This window comes from Poecilia mexicana, unplaced genomic scaffold, assembly GCF_051168715.1.
Source record: "Poecilia mexicana isolate PSO_F unplaced genomic scaffold, ASM5116871v1 scaffold_3, whole genome shotgun sequence".
Lineage (NCBI taxonomy): Eukaryota > Metazoa > Chordata > Actinopteri > Cyprinodontiformes > Poeciliidae > Poecilia > Poecilia mexicana.
In genome coordinates, this window is record NW_028263372.1 from 27,094,615 (window position 1) to 27,106,024 (window position 11,410).

At 35.1% G+C, this 11,410-nt stretch overlaps 1 long non-coding RNA gene across 1 annotated transcript in view; it reads left to right on the forward strand.

Annotated features, from left to right (window-relative positions):
* LOC106916390 (uncharacterized) overlaps positions 1-6,705 on the forward strand; it is a 31,226-nt gene extending 24,521 nt beyond the window's left edge. Inside the window, exon 2 of the long non-coding RNA XR_001417978.2 lies at positions 5,442-6,705. This is a non-coding gene — a long non-coding RNA (uncharacterized LOC106916390). The remainder of the gene's footprint in view (positions 1-5,441) is intronic.
* The last annotated feature ends 4,705 nt before the right edge of the window (positions 6,706-11,410 follow it).

Genomic DNA, 11,410 nt, shown 5'->3' on the forward strand with positions numbered 1-11,410 from the left:
ATCTGATGAACACTTGTGTTGCTAAGGTGTAATTTTTGCCCATACAGCCACAAAAAACTCTGTAGAGACCTTGAAGGTTCTTGAGGTTCTTTTTGTACACTCTGATGTTCAATTCTTTCTATAGATTTATAACTTCAAACCTTCAGCATGGTGTTTTGGGGTGATGTGCAAAACAATTTTTCTCCTTACTTTGAATGACGTGTGCAATGGACAAAGATTTTTTTCAGCTACGGCCTCATCTGATGAGACTGTGCATATTCTTTCAGTATTTCACCCAATCGTCTTTGTTTTCTGCAGCAAACTTAATGAGCTTCAACATTAAGGTCTTCAGCAGTAAGATCTTAATCAATCAATCAAGTTTATTTGCATAGCACATTTCAACAAAAAGTCAGTTCAAAGTGCTTTACATCATAAAAACACAGATTCCTCAACTTAATTGGCACAAATATTTTCTTTTCCATATGTGAAGAGCACTTCATTTGTTACCAACATCTGTTGTGAATTTTATGACAGTAAAATTATTGGAAATATATTATGAAAAACACAAGACATTGTCATATTCCCTTTTAAATCTCCCTGATTACTTATTCATTTTTACACAGATATAATGTACAACATTTTATTAACCTTTTAAAAGCAGAGATGCATGGTATCAGGTAATAGCAAAAACACTAATTCCCACCTGCAGTCCCTGGACAGGTTGATGGTAATAAAATATAATTATCAGTTTATGAATAAGTGAAAAGCCAGTATAAGAATTAATTACACACATCCAAGAAATCATTACCCACATCTCACTAAAACCAAGCAAGCCAATCAAACTACAATCCTACAGACCATTAATAAAGCCATTGCTTGTCCTAATTAGTAGAGTACAAATCTACTTATTTAATAGCCTTTTTTTTTTGACAAATGTGAAAACATTTTGTATGTTATAATTTCATTTGGCAAAATATTCCAATGACTTGTTACAAAAAAGGCAGTTTATTTAAAGCAGCCCTACATTTTGGGATGCTGCACTCATCTCTAGAGGTTGCTCTTGTGACTCAAGTAATTTATCTAGAAGCCTTCTTAATTGTGCAGCTGCAATGTCATGGCAAATCTTGTAGACTACACAAATGCTTAAATACGTTATTACATTTACACAATATAAGAAACACAGAAAGTCATAGAGTTTAGAAAAATATCTGAAGCCTTAATGGTAAGAAGTCCATGTGTAAACCTAAAATTTGCTAAACTAAATTTTAAAGACTTTCTTATATTTTTGACATGATTTTTAAATATTGAAGTTGCATCCAATGTCCTGCCTAAGTAGGTATTCTCAACATTTTTAATTTTCTTCCCTTTTATGTGTATTTAGATAATTTTCTTCCTCTTTGAAAAGTACATTGCAATTGTCTGTCCTGCATTTAATGTGAGCCTAATTATTATTATTTTTTTTCAAAAATAAGTGTTGTTTTCTTCTTTTTAATATCAAGGTCACTTCTGCAGCATTTTTCCTATGAATTAACAAGATTGTGTCATCAGCTTGCATAATAATATTAGTGTCACACACCATTGGGAGCTCCTTGATATATAGACTAAAAAGAAGAGGTGCTAAAATCGAGCCCTGGGGCATTCCCATGACACTCTTTAAAGGGGACAGAGGCGTGATTTATTCTTGCACACAGTTTCCTGCTATTTAGATAAGATTGAAACCAATCTTTCGTTTCCCAAGACAATTAGTTAATGGATTAAGCTGTAGCTTTCTGTCTTCGCTGTTTTGTAGAGTCATTTTATGCACATCTCTGAATTCAAACCATGAATAGCTTTTTTAGGAGTTCAAATTTATTCAAAAAAACACAATGCCTCGAAAGGCATCGTTTTTGACTCGTTTTGTCCTTTCAAAAGGAAAAACATTTTGTTCATTAAGCATGGGTTGTAGTACTCTAAAGTAGAATTATGGCCATTAAGACATTATGCAATTGTTTTTCTTGAATATTGTGATGGTATTTTATGTGTCTTTATAAGACCCCTATTAGCCATTGCCATGACAATGGATTATCCCCATGTGGTCAGCATCATAAAAGCACATTTATTACAAAAACAGTTACATACACTATTAACACATTGGTAACATAATTAAGAGATGTGTTGAATCTGACTTTTTCTTAGAAGAACTTTGTGTTTTCTGCAGCTAGAAATAATAATTTTCAAGCCTGTCCGAACATGACAATTTTGTTTTTGATTACAGTTTATCCAGTCAAAAGCACATAATTAAAAATGCATAATTGTCACTGTTACAGTGTTAGGCCTTTGACCACAAACATGTCTAACATTAAAAAGAAACATCAGGAAATAATGAACAATTACAAGATGACATTAAATTCTTCGTAACCTAAGATCCCTATTAAAACATATTAGTTTCCTCAGCAATTTTCTTTTGTTTAATTGGGTTGTCCTGTAATCAGAAAACCGAGAAAGCCAAGCTGAGTGGGAAAGTGACTTGCATTAAAATGTCACGAAGTCATGAAGTAAAACTTGTAGTGGGAGTCTGCCTTAGTTACACACAAAGAATGGAGAACAGGTAGAACAAAGATCATGCAAGTTACAGCGTGACCCCGAGGAGCCTCTTGTGTTGTTTAGGATGACCTTTCCTTCCTCTGATGAAACAGAGTTGAACCTTGTGTGATTAGAGGAGATGCCTGCTGTGGAATAGGGGATGACCCTTCTTTGCACCTTTGGCCTCTGGGTTTCACTGGCTCTCCATCTCCAGAGTTGCAGCAGAGCTGTGAGGAAGTAGAAAACAGAGCGAATTGCAAGTCACAATTTATTAATGTTATATATTTATAGAGGTTTTATTAAAAACAAAGACAAGTGTAAAAATCTAGGCGATAGAGTTTGTCTTCTGTTATTTTATATAGAGTTTAAATTATTTGTGTTTTGTGAGGACATGATGGTGAAAAGATTCTCCTTTATGCCAGGTGATATAATATACAGAATATGCATCTGCTTTTTCCTCAAATCTTTAACTGGAAAACTTGTCAATTTATCTGTTTCATTGGGTTTGCTTTTACAGTTGCATTCCAGCAGTTTGATATTACCTCTTCTCTCCCATTTATTTAATGTCCTGGTTCCCCAAATTCTATAGAATTCAGTGATATAAAAACAAACTAGGAAAATGACCAAAGGAATGAACTTGTATGGCAACGCCATTAGTACAAGAGAACTAAATAAAATCTTAATGAATACAAAGAGCTCTTGACAGACTTAAATTTGAGATTTGATTGAAAAACTTATAAAATTACAAAAAGTAATTTTTGCAAAAATTTTTTTTATTGATTGTTGTGTTACCATGGCTATAATCTCATGCTGTGAATATAATCAATTGTTTGGGCTCGGCGTCTTCACAAATTTGTTCTGTCAATTAGTATAGTAGTTGTGTCAGGTAAACTGCATCAAGAAGAGAAGCCATAAGTTCAAAAACACACAAAAAAACATTCCTCTCTAAAAAAGACATATGAATGTCAAATGGGAAGCAAAATCGTGTGCAGTTAGTGGAGGAGGTCCTGATGAGAAAAATATAAAAGGTCAAACTTCCCTGAATCTACATGCTGCTGCTTTAGCAAGATGCCAGAGAGAACCCATATTAGGAAGTGAAGAGCTGAAAGTTGCACAACAGAGACCAAAAGGCAGAGTTGCTATAGTTACTTTGCCTTTACTATGACATTTAAGCACTAGACACTAATTGGCTCACAGAAGATGGACAAAAATATTCCTCGGTGATCACAGTAATGTCGAAAAAGGAAATATTTGTTGGACAACAAGAGGAAGTGAAATGGATGGGGAAATAACCATTCAAGGTTAGCAATTGAAATTTAAAATTTTCTTTCAAAACCTTTTGCTCAGATCTTACAAATTGAAAATAAACTAAAAAAATATCTAAAAATGTATAACAGTTTAGCCCCTGAAACTTCTAAATAATAAAATGCAGCATTCTAATTCTACATATGCCCAGCCACAAAAGCCAAATACACCTCTCATGGTTTTATACTGTGATCCTGCCTGCTTTGGCCAGGGGCTTCTGAAGAGCATACATTTGAATATTAAACCACTTCTCCCTCTAATTAAACCAACTGTATGTTCATGCAATGCATCAAAAAGGATTCATATTTGCAGTGGAAAGAAAATAACCAAGAGCCGTTTGGAAGAATATATCCTGACCCACAATTCTTACAATTTATTTTTAATAATGGAGTTATGCCTCCAAATTTTTTGTCCAGCTTTCTCAATGTTACTCACATTCTTTTACATATAAGTATACTTACATCTGTATAGCAACCTTAGTTACCATTTTGCTTTTCTTGAATACGAGCTTGACTTCTGTAACATTCTTGAAACATCTGCACTGAACTCCATTCAACAGGTAATCTGATAACATTGCATAATTAATCTGTTTAGTACTTTTTTTTTTCATCACCTGCTGTTTTCTAAGACTGTAGATAAGCTCTTAGTTTTTGAATAAAAAAAGTTGTATGTTTTTTTTTGTTTTTTTTTATTCGCCAGCCCCAGAACCTTCATTCAGAAATTTGATGCCAGAGGAATCATCAGGTTTTCTCAGTTATATTTCTGAAAACTTAGGCCACTCTGAATATATTTAAAACTTTTTTTTATTCTGACTTTTCTCTTTCTTTCCTGCCATTTGATTAGCTGTGCAATGTCTGCTTTATTCCATATCATTGATGAATTAAACATCTGTTTCTGAAATTCAAGCAGCACTGATGTGAATGTTAATCACCATGACAATGTCACATTTTCATGAACATTTCTGTACTATTTCAGAGCCTTGTGAAAGCTAATACCGTGTCTGATGTCTATAGAGCAGAGAGAGTATGTTTTTTCTAATTAAATATTTCTAATTAGGCTACTGCAATTAAATTCACCCATAAAATCCACAGATACAAGAAATCAAACAAGTTAGTAGTAGCCAAGTCAGGGTGGAATAACAAGAATTAAGCATTGAACAAGCTCTGAAATATATTCAATATTCTGTCGAAGACGCATCCAGAGAAGATGTATACTTGATCACTTGAGTTCTTATCATATTATCTGAATTTTATTTCAATAACATGTTCATAATTTATACATTAGAAAAAACAAATGTGTTTGGTATTATACGTTATGTTTTTTTGTGGTAAAATACTACAAAATATGAAATTATGTTAAAGTAAATTCAAATTAAAAAGCTTCAAAATAAAATTTAAAATGTTAAGTATATACATTATACAATGGTTTATCTTCTTTCTCACTACAACAATTAACTATTTTCTTAAATAATTGAATGACAAAACTTTCAAATCGGGCATGCTAGGATTCTAATGTAATTCGCTTCCATCCGCATGTCCATTCCCTGCTTTCCTTCCTTCCCATCTTCCTTTATCTTTCTGTTCCTCTCTCCCCAGTCGGGATTATTTACCACTACATCCTGCAATCTGAAGCGCCGCAGCTACTGTGCCCCAGGAACGCCTGCAGCCATGCAGCAATCAAAGTGAGACGTCATTTTCTACCACCTGCACCCATGGGAGCACTGGAATGAACAGCGAAGAATAGCAGAGGGGAAGAGAGAGGGAGATAGGACTCTTAGGGAAGGGGATGCAGACAGTTGGACACATAGGAAAAGGAGAAAAGAGAATTTGAAACTGTCGGGCTGGGAAATGAACAGAAAACACTGGAGGAATGAGTAAAAGAAGGACCAGCACCAAATGCTTTTTGTCCTCATGTACTGCTTTGAGATCCAGAGATGGAAACAAGAATGAAAAAGCAACAGGAAGCAGATAGAAACGTAGGGGAATAAGGATTAGAGGACGGGAAATAACTAATAGTAAACCCGAAGATGAGATATTGATGGTATCAACTGAGCTATTATCACAGATACAGTGGAAAAGAAAAATTCAATAAAGAAGAATATGAAAAAGAAAAGGGTTCAAACCAAAAAAAAAAAAGAAAAGTGAATGAAAGAATGAGGGACAAAAAGGGCATTTAACTGCAAATGAAAACCTCCAGTTCAAGTGAGAGATGGAACAAAAGAGGATGAGGGGAAAAAAAAGAGAAGTAAAAAAGGATGAACATTAAAATTACAAAAGGTGCGGGCGGATATTTGACAGCTTAGAAGAAAGAGGATTAATGGAGGCACAATTGAAGTAAAAATGATTTCCAATAAAAAAGGGAATCTCGACGGATGAATTTGAGGACAGATATTAAAGAGCCAGTCAAAAAAATGAACCAGCAGACAAAAAAATGGAGATCATTCAGCAGTTATTTCCCATCACAAAAATGGAAGCATTATGCAGTAAATATAAGCAACATTTATATGTTGCCTTTTCTTGAATACGTACTCTGTAACATTCTTGAAACATTGCATGAGCTGAACTCCATTCAACAGGTAATCTGATAACATTGCACAATTAATCTGTTTAGTGTTTTTTATTTCATCACATGCTGTTTTCTAACTGCTACAATACAAACATGGAAAGACTGTAGATAGACTGTATTGGTTTAAAACGATATTTTACCTTCAGGAGAGAGATCTAAAACTCATCTGGTGACGGGGAGGATTTTTATGAAAATATCAGGCACGGCTTCTTTTTAAGGAATTGTATGCAATTTAATTAGACTTTTTGCTTGATCTTATGTATAAATGAATGGCAATTCCTTTCTGAAAGAAATTAGCACACATGTACTCTGCCTATTCTTTTAGATGTCAATTTGTGGTGTGCTTAAAAGAATTCCTTGTCTCCAGACACTTGTGATTCGAGGAAAAACAGCAGGAGGTTCTGAGATTGCTGCCAAGTTCTCTACAAAGTTCATGCAGAAGATTTTACTGGTGCAAAGTTTCAGATACTCAGAAAAAAATCACATTGGTGGTCTTAGGTTTGTCCGTAGCTGACTTTTGTGTCTTTTCTGCCGGGTGTTTCTCTTTTTTAAGGGAAAAGTCATTTAGATTAGCTGATCATTGCTGAATAGCCACTGTTTTTTAGTGCAATTCTTACCGATTCACATGCTTGTGTTTGAAGCTCAACAAGTTGTTTTGGTGTCTAGATATCTAAAGGCATGAAGTTTCTGCCAAGTGATTGCTGATTAATTTTATTAGCTACTACAGTATACAGATGCAAGTATGAACGTGTTCAGGGAATGTAGAATTAGGTTTTATTTAGGTTAATTAGTTACTTTCATGTCTGATTTGTACATTTGAAGTATTTTCTCTATTTAAATTCTAACATGCTTGTCTGGATATATCAATATTTCAAAAAGATAATTTGAAATTGCGTATCAAATCATGTAGTTGCTCTTAAGGTGCAACCCTTTCCCCTAATAGCTGTGTATGCAGAAAACTCAGTCAATCCCCAATTACACTATGGTAATGTAAGTCTCCCTTAATTGTCCATTAACATAATTATCGCAGGCAGTAATTACCTTTCAAAGTAATGGGCACCAAAATGGCCCAGTAGCTGAATTTTGATAAGCGCTATGCCTAAATTAGACCCATGATGTTTTACCTGAGTTATAAAAATGCACTAGGGAGTGATTATGCCACAAAAACAGATAATTAACAGCTTAAGCAATACAATTTTGGCATTAAAACGTCAAGCTTGGAAAATAGATTGACATGTCAGCTAAAAATCTGATGAAACAATGGGAAAAGGAAAGGCCATTTTCTCTGAGTTGTCCTGAGTTTGAGAAACGTAAAAAAATGGAGAACATAGTGGCATCAAACTTAGACAAAGATTGGAAAGAATATGAAAAGTCAGACGATTATAACAACACACAAAGACACAAACTATAAAGGTCAACAGAGTCAATGAGAGAAATGATGGGACCTTCTGGGCCTTCATAGTGACAACCTGATAAACACCTGAGACTCGGACAACTGCATCCTGGCTGCTGTTCGTTGCTCCTCATCCTGAAATAATCATTATCAACATCATCATATATTATCTTACCACGTGTGTGTATGAACGCATGCGTTTTCAGCAAAAATAACTGATTTGATAACGCTGTAAGAATTGCGTGTGGAATGGCAGGCTGAAAAGCAGAACAATTTGTTCCTTAAATTACAAGAGTGAATGGCTGTTATTTCAACTATTATCATTCTTGCATTAACACAAACTCTCTCTTTTGACTTCCAGCACCTAACTTGATTTGCTTCCATGTAGGGCTGAAACGATTCCTCGAATGATTCGAGTACCTCGATTACTAAAATTCCTCGAGGAAAATTTACCTGCCTCGAAGCTTCGTTAATTTATGTTTTATTAGTTAGCGCACCGTGTTCCGGCCGGGACTTCATTTGCGTTGCGCGGAGCTCTCACTTCCGCCTCTGAGTTGTTGACAAAAGCTAAGTCTCAGCGGCATAAAGTCCAATCTTCAAGATTGGGATTTTATTGATTGATGATAATGCCCGACTTTTTATCGTTTTTTGGGGAACCAATAAGCATCCTTAAAATGACTGGGGGAATGCCTGGAGCATTTCTCCTCCGGGGCTGCTGGTTGAAAGCGAACGGCGGGAAGAGCGCTGAGGTGAGCGGATAGCCTGAACAGGGCGGGCGGCTGAGTAGCTGATGCTTACCGTGTAAATGTAGCTTTACCGACGAACCACACAATAAATTTCATATCCCGGTCTGAAGAAACGGGTGGCGGAGCGCATCGTACATGGCTGGTAGATGAGTTTCTGAGTGTGACCAGTGAAGGTGTCGTAAATATCCCGTATTGCTTCCCCCCGTGTTCGTCCCCCGGTCTAACGGTTCGTCAGTCCGCTGGTCTATTTCCTCCCCTCCACCCCATCTTACGTTCGTTCATTCGCCCTCTCCTCCCACTCCAGGCGGCATTTCCCGTATTTTCAAACCCAAAGCGTGACAGGTTAGGTGGCAAGGTGAGTTTAATTAATCTATTAAACTCACTGAAGATGAATACATAAACTAAAAGCTGGATTGTAGACATTTTTTATAAGCATATTTGTGAGCCTGCCTCTTTGTTATTAAATTCAATATAATTTCAGATTTTTCTATAACTTTTCTTCTGGTTAACTTAGAAAGTGAGCTATTATTGTTACAGGTTAGTTTTCTAAACTACAATAAAGCAACTGTTAGGGATGCTCAAATATGAAAAATTGGACTGATATTGATATCTGATAGTAACACCGGTATTATGCCAGATTTACCAATATTTCATTTTATAATTTTTTTTATCCGATTACTCGATTAATCGTAAGAATAATCGATAGATTACTCGATTACTAAAATATTCGTTTACAACAGCCCTACTTCCATGTGCTTCTTGAAAAAAAGTTTTTCTTCGTTTCTTTTCCTCTCCTATTTTGTCACCCCTGTGTGATGTCTATTATTGACTTTTCTTGCCAAATAAATGTCTTTACGATCTCTGCCTCTATCAACATCCCAGAGGGGCTGTCCTAAAGACACTGAGCATAAGCACAAAATGTAACGATGATAAAACACTTTGGATATATTGTCACTCAGGAGCTTCCTAACAGCAGAAAGGAATTGAATCTAATCCTATATTCTTACAAAGACGGGGAGCAAAACAAGTAGATCTGTCTGGTTTTGATTACCTTATGTATGTGTGGAGCTACGGAAACAAGAAAATTGGCTGTAGCAAGTCATTGGTATTGTTTTAAAGCTATTACTTGCATAGTCACATGTTGTGTAGCAATTTCCCTGAGACTATTTGACACTTACATGAATTGTACTCAGACATACTGTCTAATAAGTTAGGGAGGCCTCAGCAAAGAGCTGCTCAATTATAGCTAAAGTATATAGGTTACCAAGTTTAAAGTTTGCTTGTTAAAACACAAAATTAGGCCTTGGAGTTTTAGCCCTTTGGGTCCAGTTGTGGGAATGGGTTGGGCCTGTAATTGGGCAGCTACCTACTGTAAATGAGCTTTACTGATAGTACAGTAGATCTGGGCCTGCATCAGCAAATTGTGGATAAGCCTCTAAGCCAAGAACTGGTTGACCTTAATTATTAATAATGGGCTGCATATTGCCCCCAAAATTCAGCATTTCCTTATAGGGTTGCTTACGGTAATCACTTTATTGAGTTAACTTTAGATGCATTCCTTTACTGCAGGTCACTTTAAGGGGAATGTATAGTGAAAATAAAAGTTTTATTAATGTATACGACTGTCGATGTAGTGTGCTTACAACAACCCTGCTTGTTTGAGTTATAAAAATGGTTGTCTTGGTTGAACCGGTGAAATCATCTTCTCACCCTCTACCACTTATCACTCTCATTATCACTAAATCTGGAAATCTATCACATAGAAAGAAAATGCATTTATTGTTGATTGCCTGTTCATATAGAAATACTGAATTCACATAAAGAAAATAAAGTAAATTACCTTTAAATTACTTTGAAACTCACTGAAGTAATATTGCACATGGTCAATTCTTTACTTTATTGAAGTCTGTTTCCACAGGCCTAGAAAATTACAGTTATCAAAGATCTTACAGAAGTTTTATGTAGAAAAATAAAATAAGCATTTACAGGGTCGCGTTTAACATAAATAAGCTAATTTGAAGTGCAAATGCATCTTCTCCTGGTAGATTACTATGACTGCATTTGTGAAAGTTTTCAATGATATGCATAACAGTAATGCACCAAAAACCTCTTTGTGGCTATTACTGGAAGTCAGTGCTACACTCAACACACTTAAATCTTATAAATTCCCACAACTGCAAGACCATAGATCAGACTCATTAATAGTAAGGTACGCAAAGCATTGCAAAATTAAATTATGATGATTTTGACCCTAAATTTGGACGTCCACGTAGCGTCTACTTAATCAGTCTACTGCAATTTTAAAAACAGATGGAGGGATGAAATCAAGAGACAAAAAAAGACATGCTTTTATTTTTAGTAATAGACAAAAACTAAATAGAAGTCAGTCAAACTCTTCCCTAAAAACCCAAGATTTGGAAAAGCTATTGGTTCCATTAAGTTATGACTAAACACAGTAATTAATTGTGTTTTCCTATTAGAAGGTATATTAAATTGGTATCCATATTGTTTAATTTTATTAAAAAAATAAGCCATTTGAGTCATCTTGTGTATGAATAGCGCAATGCAAATTAATTTGACTGGCCTTGACTTGAATGTGTTTTAGAAAATGATTTTTGAAGCAATTTTAAGGTTACGTTATTGTAATTAACGATCATAAAATTGTGAATGAAAGTTAATGAAAAAAATAATGAAATGATAAAGAAAAAGAAACCAAAAGCAGAGAATAGCTGTTGATTAGGGCCCATGTGATTATCTAAGGAGGGCTGTACCTCACCAAGATTAATCATTGTCTAAATGAAATTGCTCATAATCTTAATAAAGAAAGATTAGCATTGGCGGTAAACAAAATACATCGAAT